Below are 15,247 nucleotides of genomic sequence, written 5' to 3' on the forward strand. Positions count from 1 at the left end.
GGGTGTAAATCTAAGATGTGCCTCTGACTCTAACCTGATCTGCCTTGGAGAAGATGATGTAAGAAGAGGCTTAAAGAAACCCAACTCCAGAAAATTAAAGCCAATAGGCTTGCTCAGCCAGGACAGAAAGGGCATTGGAACCATCCAGAGGTATCACCCGACCTGATAGAAATCACAGGGTCTCGCCTACCATGCTCGGACACGGTCTGTGTACAAGAGCTGGGCTGGCACAACCAGAAGGCTTGCAGTCAAGTTACAGTACTGTCTTATGACCCGACCCTGGAAATTGCAGCTAAACCCCAGAGGCACATCCCTCAAGAGGGCTCAGAGAGAACCAGCAGGAAATCTGTGCTGAAGATCAAAATCTGGGGTTAATCACTGGTCTTAAGAATAGCGCTTTCTTCCAGACAGTGTAATAGATCTTTCCTAAGAGATTAAGACAGCAGCTACAGAGCCAGCCAGGAACCTGCCCATGTTGCCAGGGCCCGCGGCTGGGTGTTTGGGGCATGGTGGCCAGGCTGGGTTGGTGGACCTTAGGCATCGTGCCCACCTTGTGATTGCTACCGCTACTGGGTTCTTACCCCATCCCCCGCTGAGATGCTAGTTATCCTGGCTCTGCCCCTCCCCCACTCCTCACTGCCCCTCTTTCCCTCAGTTAACAGGTGAATAGTACTGGTCACGCTGCTTTCAGCTAAAGGTAATAGACAATCCTCCTCCTGTTAGCTTAAAGAGCGAGGCTCCATTAGGAGTCATGCAGAGGGTTTTAGGATTTGCTCGGTCTGGTGACTTTAAAGTCTGTTTCCCTGCAGGCTCTTTTTGCAAGCCTCATCCTCAGGCTGGGGGCAAGAAGATGCTGCAGCTGTTTGCAGACCTCATGCCTATGCTTGACAATGTCCACAAAGAGAAAGGAAAAGTCACTCCTGGAAGCTCTTTAAGAAGGCTGAGAAATGAATTTCCCCTAAGCCTCCAGAAACTTAAAGTCTCTGTTTGCAGGCCATTGGCTCCAATTACATGTGCTCATTCCTAAATCAGTCACCAGCAAGAGAGGCGGAGCCCCCCTTGAGCAATCGGGCCACCCCTGGAGTTGAGGGCATCCATCCTGTTCCCCTTGAGGCCCTGTGACTATGGGGGGAAGGGGAGAGGCCTGAACAAAACCAGGGTTCTGTCACCAAAAAATAAGGGATGGAAAGGATGCTGACTAGGTGGTTATGGTGTCCTCTGCCACAGGATACGTATTTATTAACTTTTTTAATAATCATAAATAAAAGCTCTGGTAATCATTATGCTTTCCCCCAATATTGTGTCCCTCCTCCTTCAGGGAACACGGTAGCACTGAACTTCTTGACCCCCCTGTGAGGCTATGTCACCAGATCTGGCCAGTGAGCTGTGAACTGAAGTGATGCGTGTGTCTTCTGGGCCAGAACATTTAATTGCCTGCCCTAGTTTCTCCAGGCAGTTCTTTTCCTCTGCCACAGGGACCAGCAATGGTCCAGATAACGGCCGTCCCATCAGCCTTGTCCTGGAGTGAGGACAGTGCAGACCAGGGCCTCCAGGCCACATGCAATGAACAAGTGGCATGATAAAGAAAAAAAAACACACCTTGATGTTTTGAGATAACTTGTTAGTGCAGCAAAAGCCTAGTGTATTTCAGCTGATACAGTAGCTTACATCTATTGAGTGTTTCCTGTGTTCCAGGCATGTGATAACACATTATCACTAGTTTCAATGGATAGGAGAAGTCAGGAGTGGTGGAGGCTCCTACCCACACCCCCAAGACGACCTCACTCCTAGGCATTTATACTAATTGGAACTTGCCTGAGGATGTATCTAAGTTCGGATTGCTCCACCACACAGCAGATAAATGTCCTAAGGATTTTGGAGCAGAGAACAAGTGAGTATTGGTGCATGTGAATAGGAGTCATCAGAAAAAGATCAGGAACATTCAGGTATACAGGAACGCTGGGACTCCAATAAGAGGAGAAGGGGGAAATATGCCATTGGAATAAAATTCTCCATGGTTCTCTTGTGTTTCTGCACACCTTGTGATCAATGCACTGATCTGCCTTTTGTTCCAACTACCTTGTCAAGGATGTTTGTACAGCAAATAGTTTGGAGGCTAGCGATAATGCTTCCCCCAGAGCAAAGATAGGGTTTGCCTACCCCCTTGGAAGGTAGAGATGGTATCTTCCTCTGAAGCAAAGGCAAGAATACTTACTTTCCAGTATGATAAAGACAATGTCTTGCTTCCTAGCAAAGCAGGCATGCTTAATGCCCATTATAATATGAGCCAGGCTCCTTAAGCACAAGGCTCCTCTCCTGCAATGCAGCCCACTGGGTGTGTAGCTGTCATCATCGTGTGGGAATTGATACTTTGGTGCAAAAATTCTGATACACTAGTTACTGCTATTGCCGTGGGTAACAGACTGTCCTTTGTCTCTGACCCAGGAATCTCACGTCTCCTGGCAGCACTTATGGAACTGGGGCAGGCTAACTTTTTAGCCTGCCAGTAGGGTGAATCTCAGACCCTTCATAATTCCGGACACACGTGGTTGTTGATGGACAGGTAACATTCCAAATGAAGCATATAGAGAGAAGTTAGAGAGAAACCTTTTTTGTCTCAGGAATTTGCCCAGAGAAATTGATCTTCTTCCTATTAATATCCATTATTTTCCTCTCTTAAAACTGGTAGATGATTAAAAAGAGAATTTTCTCTAGAATCTTCACATCCACCTGAGAATCTAAGCAACCGGCTTGTGAAACTAAACCAGAATGCTACCCGGGGACATCATTCTCAAACTGCCTGATGGAAGGTCTGCTCTTGCAGCCCCTGCGTTCTGTCTTCAAATATCGGAAAACCTTGGCCCTCCAAGTTTCCAAATTGGAAGTGAAATCTGCTCAGTGAGAATCTGATTTGAACAGAGCGTGGAATTGATTCTAAGGGTTTGGTATAAGCTTTAACATCTGACTTATAAATATGTCACCTGCTATGTGCTGAATGAAGAAAACTTACTACAGACAACCAGGGCTCAGAGAACAATGGATTTTGCAGAGTTCTTTGCGCGCAACTACACACTTCCCCCCGCAGTATTCAGTGTCAAAAGTTTAAGTAGGGCTTCCCTGATGGCGCAGTGGTTGAGAGTCTGCCTGCCGATGCAGGGGACGCAGGTTCGTGCCCCGGTCCGGGAAGATCCCACATGCCACGGAGCGGCTGGGCCCGTGAGCCATGGCCGCTGAGCCTGCGCGTCCGGAGCCTGTGCTCCGCAGTGGGAGAGGCCACAACAGTGAGAGGCCCACGTACCACAAAAAAAAAAAAAAAAAGTTTAAGTAATTCCTTATAAGACACCACAGAGTTATGACAGGTCATACAGGAGATAGGGATGCAAGTATATTTTTACCTTTGCAAAAAACAAAGGACAAAATAAGACAACCTGCATGGAATTGAGACCATCCGAAGATAATCTCTAGACCTATCCAAGTCACTGAGTCAGACTTCAAGGAGTAATTTTTATAACTGAATCTCCATTGTGTCAAGCTGCCTCTCAATCATAGATTATCTGAGTCTATGAGATGTGTTGGGGAAAACCTCATAGAATAAAAATGAATCATCAGTATGGCATTTCAGCAAGACCTCAACCCATTTATTTTCCAGTATTAAGTTCCTTCACTTATTAATTCAATCTGAATAATTTCCAGAATGTTTATTAATGTGTTAGGCTAAAACAGATATAGTCCCTGCCCTTAGAAATGTTCACTCAAGAAGGTTTGACTTTGATGTTAAGTGCCTTGAAGAAAAAGTAAATAGTGTTGTGAAAGCTTATAATAGGAGCCCTACCCACTTCTGGGAGGCTCAAGAAAGGCTTCCCTGAAGATGAGACATTGGAGCTGAAATCTCAAGGCTTTAAAGGGATTTACTGTGCAAAGAAGTTGGGGATGGAACAGGGGTGACAGGGGGAGGTTAGAAGATTATTCCAGGCTGAGAGAACAGCATGTCCAAAGGCCTAGTGGCAGATGCATCCTTTTTACTTTTAGGGCAATGAAAAGGGTCAAGTCCAAAATCTGGGACCATTTGAGCAACAAAATATATAATGATAGCAATAGATTATATTATAGAATAAAATAAATATCCACCAGGCCACAGTGATAATCAACAATCAAATAAATAAATGAGCAAGAAGATAAGCTATTCTTACAGTAGAATTCCAATTAATAAACTTAAAAAGATAATGGACATAGAAAATCACCATTTGAAAAACACCACAGTAATAATTACTGCATGCAAGAATCATCAACTGGTGATAAAACTGGCAGGTAAAACTATAATGAGAAACATTATACTTACATAGAGTCAAAATCTCTCTTCTCCCCATCCCTCCAATAAAGGGTAACTTTACGATGCAGACACCATGTTGACCAAGGGCTCAAAGTTAACAACACCAGTAATGAGATGTGGATATCATGTACCTCCTAATACGATACACTGAGAAGGACACAACATCACTTCTGTGATATTCTTGCCAAATTATTTGTAACTTGAATTTAACCATGAGAGAACATCAGACAAACCCAAACTGAGAATCATGCTACTAGATAACTGGGCTGTGTTCTTCAAGATTGTCAAGGTCATAAACCACAAAGGAAGAATGGGAAACAGCTCCAGACTGGAGACCAAGAAGACATGGCACGCACACGCACTGAGTGATCACTGGATCCTGAACCAACTGTTCGGATTCAGGTAAGGTGTGTAGATTAATTGATAATATTGCATGTTTTGGACAACGAATGTCGCCTGCCGTTTCAGTAAACAAAAGATGCTGCCGCCATCAAGCCAGCAGCCACTGCAGCCAGCCTCAACGGTGCACCCCGAGGGGAACTCAGGATGGAGAAAAAGAGGACACTGGCCCTGGAGAGTTAAGGTGCACATCAAAGGAATGATTTCAATAAGCTCAGACTTGCATTTTCCCATACCTAGAAAAGCGCTAAATCAGTTAATTTAAGATGTCTGGTTTTTCTTTAATTAGCAGTAATTTTTTTTTTTTTTTTTTTTTTTTTTTTTTTTTTGCGGCACGCAGGCTTCTCACTGTTGTGGCCTCTCCCGTTGCGGAGCACAGGCTCCGGACGCGCAGGCTCAGCGGCCATGGCTTACGGGCCCAGCCGCTCCGCAGCATGTAGGATCCTCCTGGACCGGGGCACGAACCCGTGTCCCCTGCATCGGCAGGCGGACTCTCAACCACTGCGTCACCAGGGAAGCCCCAGCAGTAATGTTTTGATGTTTGATACCAGGTTTCTGCAGCAAAACCTCCTCTATATCCTGGCTTCTCCCTTGCCTCTTTGGAACAGTCCCTCAGAGCTTGCTGAGAGGCTCTATCTCAGACTCAACTCCTCAGTAAGTCCGCCGAATAAAACCTAATTCTAAATAGGTTGGGCGTGTTTTCAGTCAATAATATATATATATATTTTTTGCGGTACGCAGGCCTCTCAGTACTGTGGCCTCTCCTGTTGCGGAGCACAGGCTCTGGACGCACAGGCTCAGTGGCCATGGCTCACGGGCCCAGCCACTCCACGGCATGTGGGATCTTCCCGGACCGGGGCACGAACCCGTGTCCCCTGCATCGACAGGCGGACTCTCAACCACTGCGCCACCAGGGAAACCCTCAGTCAATAATATTAATGTTAATTTCTGGATTTTGATAACTATACTCTGGTCATGTAAGATGTTCACATTTAGAGAAGCTGAGTGAAGGACATATGAAAAATCTTTGTACTATTTTTGCAACGTTTCGTATGTCTGAAATTATTTAGAAATGAAAAGTTAAAGACATAGTGAGTTAAAGGAAGAAACATGAGTCAGCTGAAACACAGAAAGTGACAGGAGCCTGGTGATGTGGCAGCTTGAGCGGGCACAGGGCTTTGTAGGCAACGTCAGAGATTTGAGTCTTCACCCCAGGAGGAAAGGAAGACACTGAGGGACTGTAAGTGGTGGAGAGAGGGATGAGATTTGCGTTTTCCAGCGATCACACTGGCTGCGGCGAGGAAAATGGGTTCAGTTCAAGGCAGGCTGGAATACATGTGGGGAGGTCAGAAACAGGTCCTTGCAAGACAGCAGGGGAGAGGATGCCGCAGGCTTGGTCTAGGGTGATGACAGCGAGAACGGATGAACACGAGGAGACTCTCGAGATACTGAGGAAGTAAAAACATAGAGTGATGTGGGCGTGGACAAGGACCAGGTGGTGGGAGTCCAGGATGAGTATCCATGTCTGGCTTGCCTGAAGAGAAACAGAGAAGCTATTCACCAAGAGAGAGAGCACACTGCGAAAAGAAGCGATGTGTGAGTTGAGCCTTGGATACTCTGAGTTTGAGGTCCCTCTTATGGACCCGGATGGTGATGCCAGAACAGGCATTTGGAGGTTAGGGGAATGAAACTCAGGGGTAAAGTCTGAGGTGGAGATAACAACTGGTCGTTGAAGCCACTTGTCCCAGAATCGTGGGGGAGAGACATTTAAACAAAGTAGTTATGATTTATTCTAGAGTGTAAAACAATTGGGGTATAAATAAAGATCTGTGTGAGCAGAAAGAGAAGTAGCTGTTAATGTCGGTGAGTGAGTACGGCTTTATTAGAGAAGGTGCTACAGAGACGAGCTTAGAAGGATGGACAGGAGTTTGTTACACTGATGTAGAGGAATCTTTGGGCAATCTGCATGAATATTCCTGTTTCTTTAACTAGTAGGGGTCCAGCCCCACAGGTCCAGCTAACAGAAAGTGGCTGTTGGTCAGCTACCTGGGCTCGACAAGTGGAAAGAAGGCGGTGCGTTTGCAGTTGCCCAGCTGGTCTTTCTTTGCTCTTTTCCCTAACTGGGCATATTCTGAACTCCATCCGTAGCGCATGCACACTCCAGAATTTTCCTCCTTCCCCTCTTCTGCAATGCCCCTCCTGTCAAAAGTCCCCAAACCCTACCTACAGGGCACTACAGACCATTTCCAAGGTAACGGTTCTTTCAAAAATTACTTGTTGGCTCATGTGTTAACGGTTGGGTAATGACTGACTTAGGGGCATTTCCATTTTAATGAGGATTGAAGCATTCCCGGTGGAACCAGTCTTAAACTGCGGAACAACAGCATTGTAGCAGGAATTGCAGGTTCCAAAGGGCTTTTCTTCAGGGCCTCACAGGAAGTACCCATATTCCAAATGACCCCGTGTCATTCAGGACTATTTTCCACCTCCCCACACAGAGACATACACTGTCCTCCCATCAATGACTTGGCCTGAGGTCACAGTGGTTAGCAGAGGGGTTCGGAGGGAGGACACCTGTCTGACGATCACATATCAGAATCTCTGGTGATTCTGAGAAACTGCCCAGGGGATTCTGAGTTGCTCAGAGGAAGGAAGGACTTCTTTCTCCCCTCTTCCTCCAAGCTTGTGAACCACTTTCAAAAACCTGTAATTCCTCTTCCCAGGGTCAGACTAACGAAATTCGTATCTCTAGGTTGGTTCAATTACCCTGCAGGGTCACCTGTGATCTTGGCTAGCTTCTGTCTGAGCCCTTGTTCTTAGGGGAAGCCGTTTCTTGGGTAGCATTTCCAACCATACACGCTTTTCTTGAATTTCTTCTGGTAGTTTCCCGAGTACTGCCGGAGAGCACATACCCTTTGCCCAGTGCTTTCGCTGATGACTAAAAAAAACAAAAAAACAAGGACTCATTTTAGCAGAAAGTCATGTTAAAACAATTTATTAAACTAGCAAAAGGAGAAGTTAGCAATTGAAATGACAATAAACAGTACCATTTACAGGAACATAAAAACCTCAGAATGCTTAGGGACAGATTTAGCAAAACAGACACAACACCTGACAGTGAAAACTATACAATGTTTCAGAGAGAAATGAAGGAGACCTGAATAAATGGAGTGAAATACTATGTCCCTGCATTGGAAGATACTGTTTTCATATCAGTTCTTTCCAAATTGACCTATAGAATAAAGGCACTCGCAATAAAAATTCCAGCAGGTTTTAAAAATATATAAATTGACAAGCTGATTCTAAAATTTATATAGAAGCGCAAAAGATCTGTAATAGCTAAAACAGTTTTGAAATAAAAGAGCAAAGTTGGAGGACTTACACAGTTGTCCCTTGGTATCCTTGGAGGACTGGTTCCAGGACACCCCATGGATACCAAAACCCATGGATGCTCAAGTCCCTTTTATAAAATGGTATAATATTTGCATATAATCCATTCACATCCTCCCATACACTTTATAACACTTCTCTATATTACTTATAATACCTAACACAATGTAACTGCTATGTAAATAGTTGCCTGTGCATAGCAAATTCAAGTTTTGCTTTTGGGAACATTCTGGAGTTTTGGATTTTTTTAAAGAATATTTTCAATCTGCGGTTTGTTGAATCAGAGGATGTGGAACCCATGGATACAGAGGGCTGATGGTACTACTTAATTTCAAGACTTAACATAAAGCTATAGAAATCAAGATAATGTGGTATTGGTGTATGAACAGATATACAGATGGAAGAAACAGAATAGAATTCAGAAATAGGCCCACACATACACAGACAATTGATTTTTGACAAAGATGCCAAGGCAATTTAATGGGGAAATGATAGTCTTTTCAGGGCACTGGTCATATAGTCATATATATGTATTGGCAATACAAACGACGAAGTCCTTGCTTCAGAATATTTAAGAACTCTTAGAACTTAATAATAAGAAACAACTCAATAAAAATGATCAAAAAATTTGAAGAGACACTTAATACAAGAATGGCCAGTTGGCACATGAGAAGACGCTTAATGTCATTAGTTATAGAGAAATGCAAGTGAAAAGCACAAAAGAAACCACTGCACACCCATTAGAATGTCCAAAATTAAAGAGACACCAAGTCCACAGCCAGTGTTGGCAAGGATGTAAAGCAATGGAACTCATACACTGCTGGTGGGAAAGCAAAACTCTGCAACCACTGTGGAAAGCACATTGGCAGTTTCTTCTAGAGATACACTTTAAAGGATCCACCCAGAAATTCTATTCCTAATATTTATCCAAGAGAAATGAAAACATATGTCCACAGAAAGATGTGTAGACACATGTTCAGAGAAGCTTAATTCATAACAGCCCCAAAGTGGAAACAACCCTAATTTCATCCACAGGTGAATAGATCAACAGATGGAGGTCTAGTGACACAAGAAAATGCTAGTCAGCCATAAAAACAAGAACACACTGTACCCAGTGACACGGATTGTTCTCAGAAATGTTATGCTGAGAAAAAATAGCCTGACACAGCAAAGAGTGTGCCCTGTATGATTTCATTTATATGAAATTCCAGAAAAGACAGATCTAATCTATAGTGACAGAAAGCAGATCAGTGGTTGCCTGGAGCTGGGGTGGAAAGATTGAGAGAGAAGCACTGCAAAGGAATTTTCTGGGGTGCAGCCCGTGATCTCTATCTTGACTGTTCTGGTGGTTACCTGAGTGTACAAACTTGTCAGAACCCATCACAATGTACACTTTGAAGTTGGTGCATTTTATTGAATTAAAATCATATCTCAATCAAGTTGATTTGAAAGAAAAAGCATTTAGTGAGTAGAAAAGACTATGCTATACAAATATCAAGTTGAGAGAAGGCTACATACAGACAGAGAGTCAGAATTCCTGGGAGACCCCAGTCTGCAAGACGCACTCACTTTCTGGGAGATGCTGGTCCTTCTCAGAGCTGCCCCACGGGCTTGGCGTGGGAGCCGGCTGATGTTCCTGGCCACCTTGAGACCCTTGCACATGCTGGGTCATGGGAGGGGCTGGGAGTTCTGTTTCAGCCCTTGCTGGAGGACCCTGCCTGCTCTTGTCAGCTCTGCTGCCTGCTTCCACCTGTAGCCACCTTTCCCAGGACTCCCGGCATGTGCAGAAGCTCGCGCCTGCCTACCCAACTTTCCACCTGAGGCCCAAGTCTTCTCAGAGTTCACAGAGGCAGGCGACACAAGCCTTCTGCCTTCATTTGCCCTTTTTCGCTCTTCTCCTCACTGCTTTTTCTTTCTCAGCCCCCAAATCACACCCTATTTCTGTTGGACTCTCCTAGCATCTCTCTCCCTCCTCAGTTCTTAGTTCCCACACCCTGATTTCGTGTCTCAATATCATGGTGACACAGCCTGTGAGAAGATTCAGGAGTTGCCCTCTGATTTCAGAGGGACCTAAGGGCTCAGGAAAGGATGGATGGCCCCAAAGGAGCCAGCGGCCACCAACACGACGCCGGTCATACGGAGACTTCAGTGAAAGCTTCCTCCAAGGAATGGCAGTTGGCCATTTATCCAGAAATAGCCTGTTGAAGATGAATACACTTTTTTCTCTTATTTATTTATGTTTTTATTTTATATTGGAGTATAGTTGATTAACAATGCTGTGTCTGTTTCAGGTGTACACACTACTACATATAAAATAGAGAACAAACAAGGATGTACTGTATAGCGCAGGGGACTCTGCTCAATATTGTAATAACTTAGATGGAAAACAACTTGAAAATGAATACAGTTTTGATTGTTCTTTATTTCTAAGAGTAGACTACAAACTCCTTGGCTTTGCCCGCCAGGCCATCACAATGCGGTCTTGGCAGATTCCTGGGAACCCGGCCCTAGCTTGTCCTCACCCGCCACCCCATCCCACTTGGTAACACTTCAAGCCTCAGCAGAAAAGTGAGCGTGAGTCCCTCCTTGCCCCCTTCTCTCCCTGTCTCTGTTACGGCATCTATCACAGAGTCCCGTGGGGACTCATCTGCCTGGGCCTCTCACCACAGAAACATCCAACAGGGCAGGTAAGCTTTTGTGACCCCCAAGCCTAGCACTGCTTCTAACCCATAGTATGTGCTCGAATCTTTATATCGTGGTGCTCATTGCTGTAAGAGACACAAAAACTGCCTAAGGCTTAGTTTGCATCTCCTGGAGATCGCAGGCCAGAAGGCAACTGAACATGCAGGCAGCTGCAATCCAAGGGAAACTGCCGGGTAAGTGCTTCGTTAAATGTCGGGCAGGACAAAGCAGCAAGGAAGAAGGTTTCAAGTCAAACTGTTGGCACCGATGTTTGAATTTACTTAATTATAAGGGCTAATTTTCAGTGAGTGGTTTCTCTGCGCCACAGACCAGCTATGTGTTTACATGATGGATCAGTTTCCTGTGGCTGCCCAAACAAAGCACCAGAAACAGGGTGGCTGGAAACCACAGAAATTTATTCTCTTCCAGTTCTGAAGGCTGGAAGTCCAAAATCAAGGGGTCAGCAGGGCCGTGCTCCCTCTGAAAGCTCTAGGGGAGAATCCTGCCTTTTTGCCTCTTCTAGCTTCTGGCGGTTGCTGACAGTCCTTGATGTTCCTTGGCTTGTGGCTACTTCACTCCAGTATCTGCCTCTGGTCTTCTTCCCCATGTGTGCATATATCTGTGTGTTCTCTCCTTTTCTTATAAGGAGGAGGAGATGGATTTAGGGCCCACCCTAACCTAGTATGACCTCATCTTAACTGATCACATCTGCCAAGGCTGACTTTCCAAAGAAGTTAACATTCTGAGGTTCCAGGTGGATGTGAATCAAGGGGGCGCTATTTAACCCACTTTACATGCCTGATCTCCTCTAACTGTGACCATGAACGTATGAGGTAAACGTTATTACAATCCCCATTTGATACATGAAGACATGGAGGTGTCCAGAGCTTAAATGGCGGCCCAAGGGAACATTCCAGAAACGCTAGGAATTCTGGTGTCAGAGCATTTTATCACACTGTGATCCTCCACTCTTAAGACTTAACGAAGTTTTAAAATTGTAAAATATATCATTCATTTAAAATAGTGTATGTAAAATGAATGTACATATTAGCGAATATTAATAAAATGAATACCCACGTACCCATCACTCAGCTTACAAAGTAGGACACTACTGGTGCCTTAGAAGCACAATCCTGTTTTATCCCCTCCACCCACAGTGTGAATCTGAGATCACCCCCTAATAAACATTCTGCATGCTGACATGCTGACGTCCATCTCTGAGTCAGCTCCCCAGGGACCCCGCCTCTGAGGACTGGCACCAGCAATGGTCTAAGAAAGCGCACTTTCAGATGGGATTTTGGAGATCAACATCCCACCAGCTGGGGACGATAAAGATTCCATCCCTGTTGGCTGGTGAGTCATGAAGAGCTCTGTGAATTTAGAAACGTAGTCTGGTCTCTCTGTGTCTGGGGAAAGAAATCTTCTTTGAGATACTGAATACTGGGGGGAAGAAGTGGGTAGGACATCAAGCCCACAGTGGGCTGTTCTGTCAGTGGTTTCCACCTGAGGCTGGGGGCTCATGGAGGGGAAGGAATTCCAGGATGGGGGACTCACCTCCCACAGCCCCAAGTCAACTCTGATCCCTCCCCCATTCACTCCACTGTCGGCAGCTGGGATGGAGGTGGACAGCGGTGAAAGTAGGCAGGAAGGCTGTTAGAACTAGAAGAGGAGCTTTTCCAAAGGCACGGATGCCCCTTTCCTGGCTGGGAAGCATGATCATCACTATCTAGCTTTATCAACTGGCCCTTCTCTTGAATTGGAAAAATCACCTAGGTAACATATTACTTATGTAAGTACTGTAGAATACTTATCACTTAAAGTGTTATTATTATTATTATTATTATCATCATTTATTTATTTATTTATTTTTGGCTGTGTTGGGTCTTTGTTTCTGAGTGCAGGCTTTCTCTAGTTGTGGCAAGCGGGGGCTACTCTTTGCTGTGGTGCGCGGGTTTCTCATTGTGGTGGCTTCTCTTGTTGCGGAGCACGGGCTCTAGGCACGTGGGCTTCAGTAGTTGTGGCACGTGGGCTTCAGTAGTTGTGGCTTGTGGGCTCAGTAGCTGCGGCTCGCGGGCTCTAGAGCGCAGGCTCAGTAGTTGTGGTGCACGGGCTTAGTTGCTCCATGGCATGTGGGATCTTCCCGGACCAGGGCTCGAACCCGTGTCCCCTGCAATGGCAGGTGGATTCTTAACCACTGTGCCACCAGGGAAGCCCTTATTATTATTATTTTAAATCCTCTGAAAAGGCAAACATTAACCACCATCTCAGAAATATAATAATTTCAGTGGTAAACAGAGGACATTTTTGTTTCATTTTATCTTTTTTATTAAGGTATAATTGACATACAACATGATATTAGTTTCAGGTATATGACATAATGGTTCTATATTTGGATATATCGTAAAATGATTACCACACTAAGTCTAGTGAAGTAGACTCTAGTTAAGCAGAGAACATTTTTTCATGTGCGATTCAGTTATACATACATATATATGTATATATTCTTTTTCATCTTCTTTTCCATTGTGGTTTATTACAGGATATTGAATCCAGTTCCCTGTGCTATACCGTAGGACCTTGTTGTTTATCTCTTTTATGTATAGTAGTTTGTAGAGAACACTGTTGAAGTGTAGAATTAAGGTAAAGGTGTTTTCTCTTGCTAGAGTTGTTTCTGAAGAGATCTTGGCGCAAACTCCTGCAGTGTGTCGAACCCCATCGTCACACTGTGCACTGTGGATCCAGGCCATGCCAGAGGGCGAATGCTGACTCACAAAGGGAAACCAAGAGAACTGCCAGCCTCAAGTCAGCTGTGAACGTGCTTTTCCTCAGTCCCGCGCGCCCAGGACCCGGAGGCTCAGGCAGCTAGTGAGGCTTCTTCTCTGCGTGTCAGTCAGAGGAAGGGCACAGGGACACCTCGCAGCCTGACCTCCACCACCACTGAGTCACATTCACTCAACACGTGAAAATCCAATGGAAATAATAAATGGGTGATAGAACCTTTTACAAGAAATAGAAAATCTAGCAGGACTTTTGAGGATGGTAGGAAAACGAGCTCTCGGATAACGTGGTTTATGTTCCTTTCCCTTTTGTTTTTGTTGCAGTTTTCTTTTTTCTGCCTTAGGAGGCATTTGTGATTTGTATGTTCTGTAGAAAAGAGGAGCATGGAAATTCTAAATATGTTCCAGGAATTTTCAGTGTCACTATTTCTGAAAAACGGAAGCCAGTTTTTAAAAATGGTAAATGGTGCTCAAGTCACATTCTGCTTTAAAAGTTTGTAACAAATACAGACGAATTGAAAAGAAAAAAAAAGATAAATGCAGTACATGCATTAAAAAATTTCAAATAGTTGAGAAGGATATAAAAGATGAAAATAAATTTTTCTTTTATGCCTCCTCTACCTAAAGATAGCCATTATTAACAATTTCTTATATATCCTTCCAGAGTTTTCCATGCATACACAACATTGAAAAAAACATTTAAAATTTTGTATGTAATATTATGACACCCTTTTTGAATAATTATTTATTATATATTTAATAATATATTGGCATGCTTCATTTCAACACATACAGATTTACTTTATTATTTTTAATAGCTACATAGTATTCTTTCTATAAATGTGCTTTATAAAGCAGTCCCCTATTCATGGACATTTAAGTTATCTTCAGATTTTTTAAAATATTACAATATTGCAGTGAATATTCTTTATTCATATATTTTTGTACACACACAAATATATCCATAGGATAAATTCCTAAAAGCCAAGTCAAAGGGTTCGTACATAAATTTTTTTACAGATATTACCATGGTCTCCATAGAGGCCTTTATATCTGACCATCAATCAATGAAGGGAGTTTCCCTAAATCCTCGCCTATCTTAGGTTTTATAAAACTTTTAAGTCTTTGCCAACTGATATGGAAAAAAAAATGTCTTCTTTGTTTCAATTTGCATTTCTCCCATAAGTGTCTCCATTTCAATTTTTAGCAAAAAGAAGACAAAACATGCTGTGCTCAGTGGTTTGCAACTGCAGAAAGAGCGATTTGTGACCAGCAATATTTTGCGTCCCTTGACCTAATTATGTCCGCTCTCCAGATATTTTCACGAAGCAGGTAGCTTTTGAGAAAATCCAAAAAAGGTACAGTCGGAGATGGTTTATTTATAAACGAGTCTGTTGGTGAGGAAACACTGATGCCGATGTCCAGGCACAGTTCTGACTCTGCAGCTCTGCAGCCACCTGCAGGGCTGCGGGTCGCAGGGATGTTGTCGACAGCTGGAACGCTCTGCGGTCCAGCACTGACCTGGCCTCGGCACCTGAGCAGAGCCAGGCTTGCTGGAGGCACACACTCCTAAAGCAGCCCTTTGTTTTCACTTCTGGGGAGCTGGCAGGGGAGCAGCTGTTTAGAACTTCATAAATAAGGCATGGATTAACTCGGCTGGTTTTCTTTG

At 44.1% G+C, this 15,247-nt stretch overlaps 1 long non-coding RNA gene across 1 annotated transcript; it reads left to right on the top strand.

Annotated features, from left to right (window-relative positions):
* The first annotated feature begins 12,092 nt into the window (after positions 1-12,092).
* On the top strand, positions 12,093-14,204 carry LOC132487751 (uncharacterized). Its single transcript, XR_009531676.1, has 3 exons — positions 12,093-12,154; positions 12,412-12,590; positions 13,465-14,204. It is a non-coding gene; the product is annotated as an uncharacterized LOC132487751 (long non-coding RNA).
* The last annotated feature ends 1,043 nt before the right edge of the window (positions 14,205-15,247 follow it).

Source organism: Mesoplodon densirostris, chromosome 4, assembly GCF_025265405.1.
Source record: "Mesoplodon densirostris isolate mMesDen1 chromosome 4, mMesDen1 primary haplotype, whole genome shotgun sequence".
Lineage (NCBI taxonomy): Eukaryota > Metazoa > Chordata > Mammalia > Artiodactyla > Ziphiidae > Mesoplodon > Mesoplodon densirostris.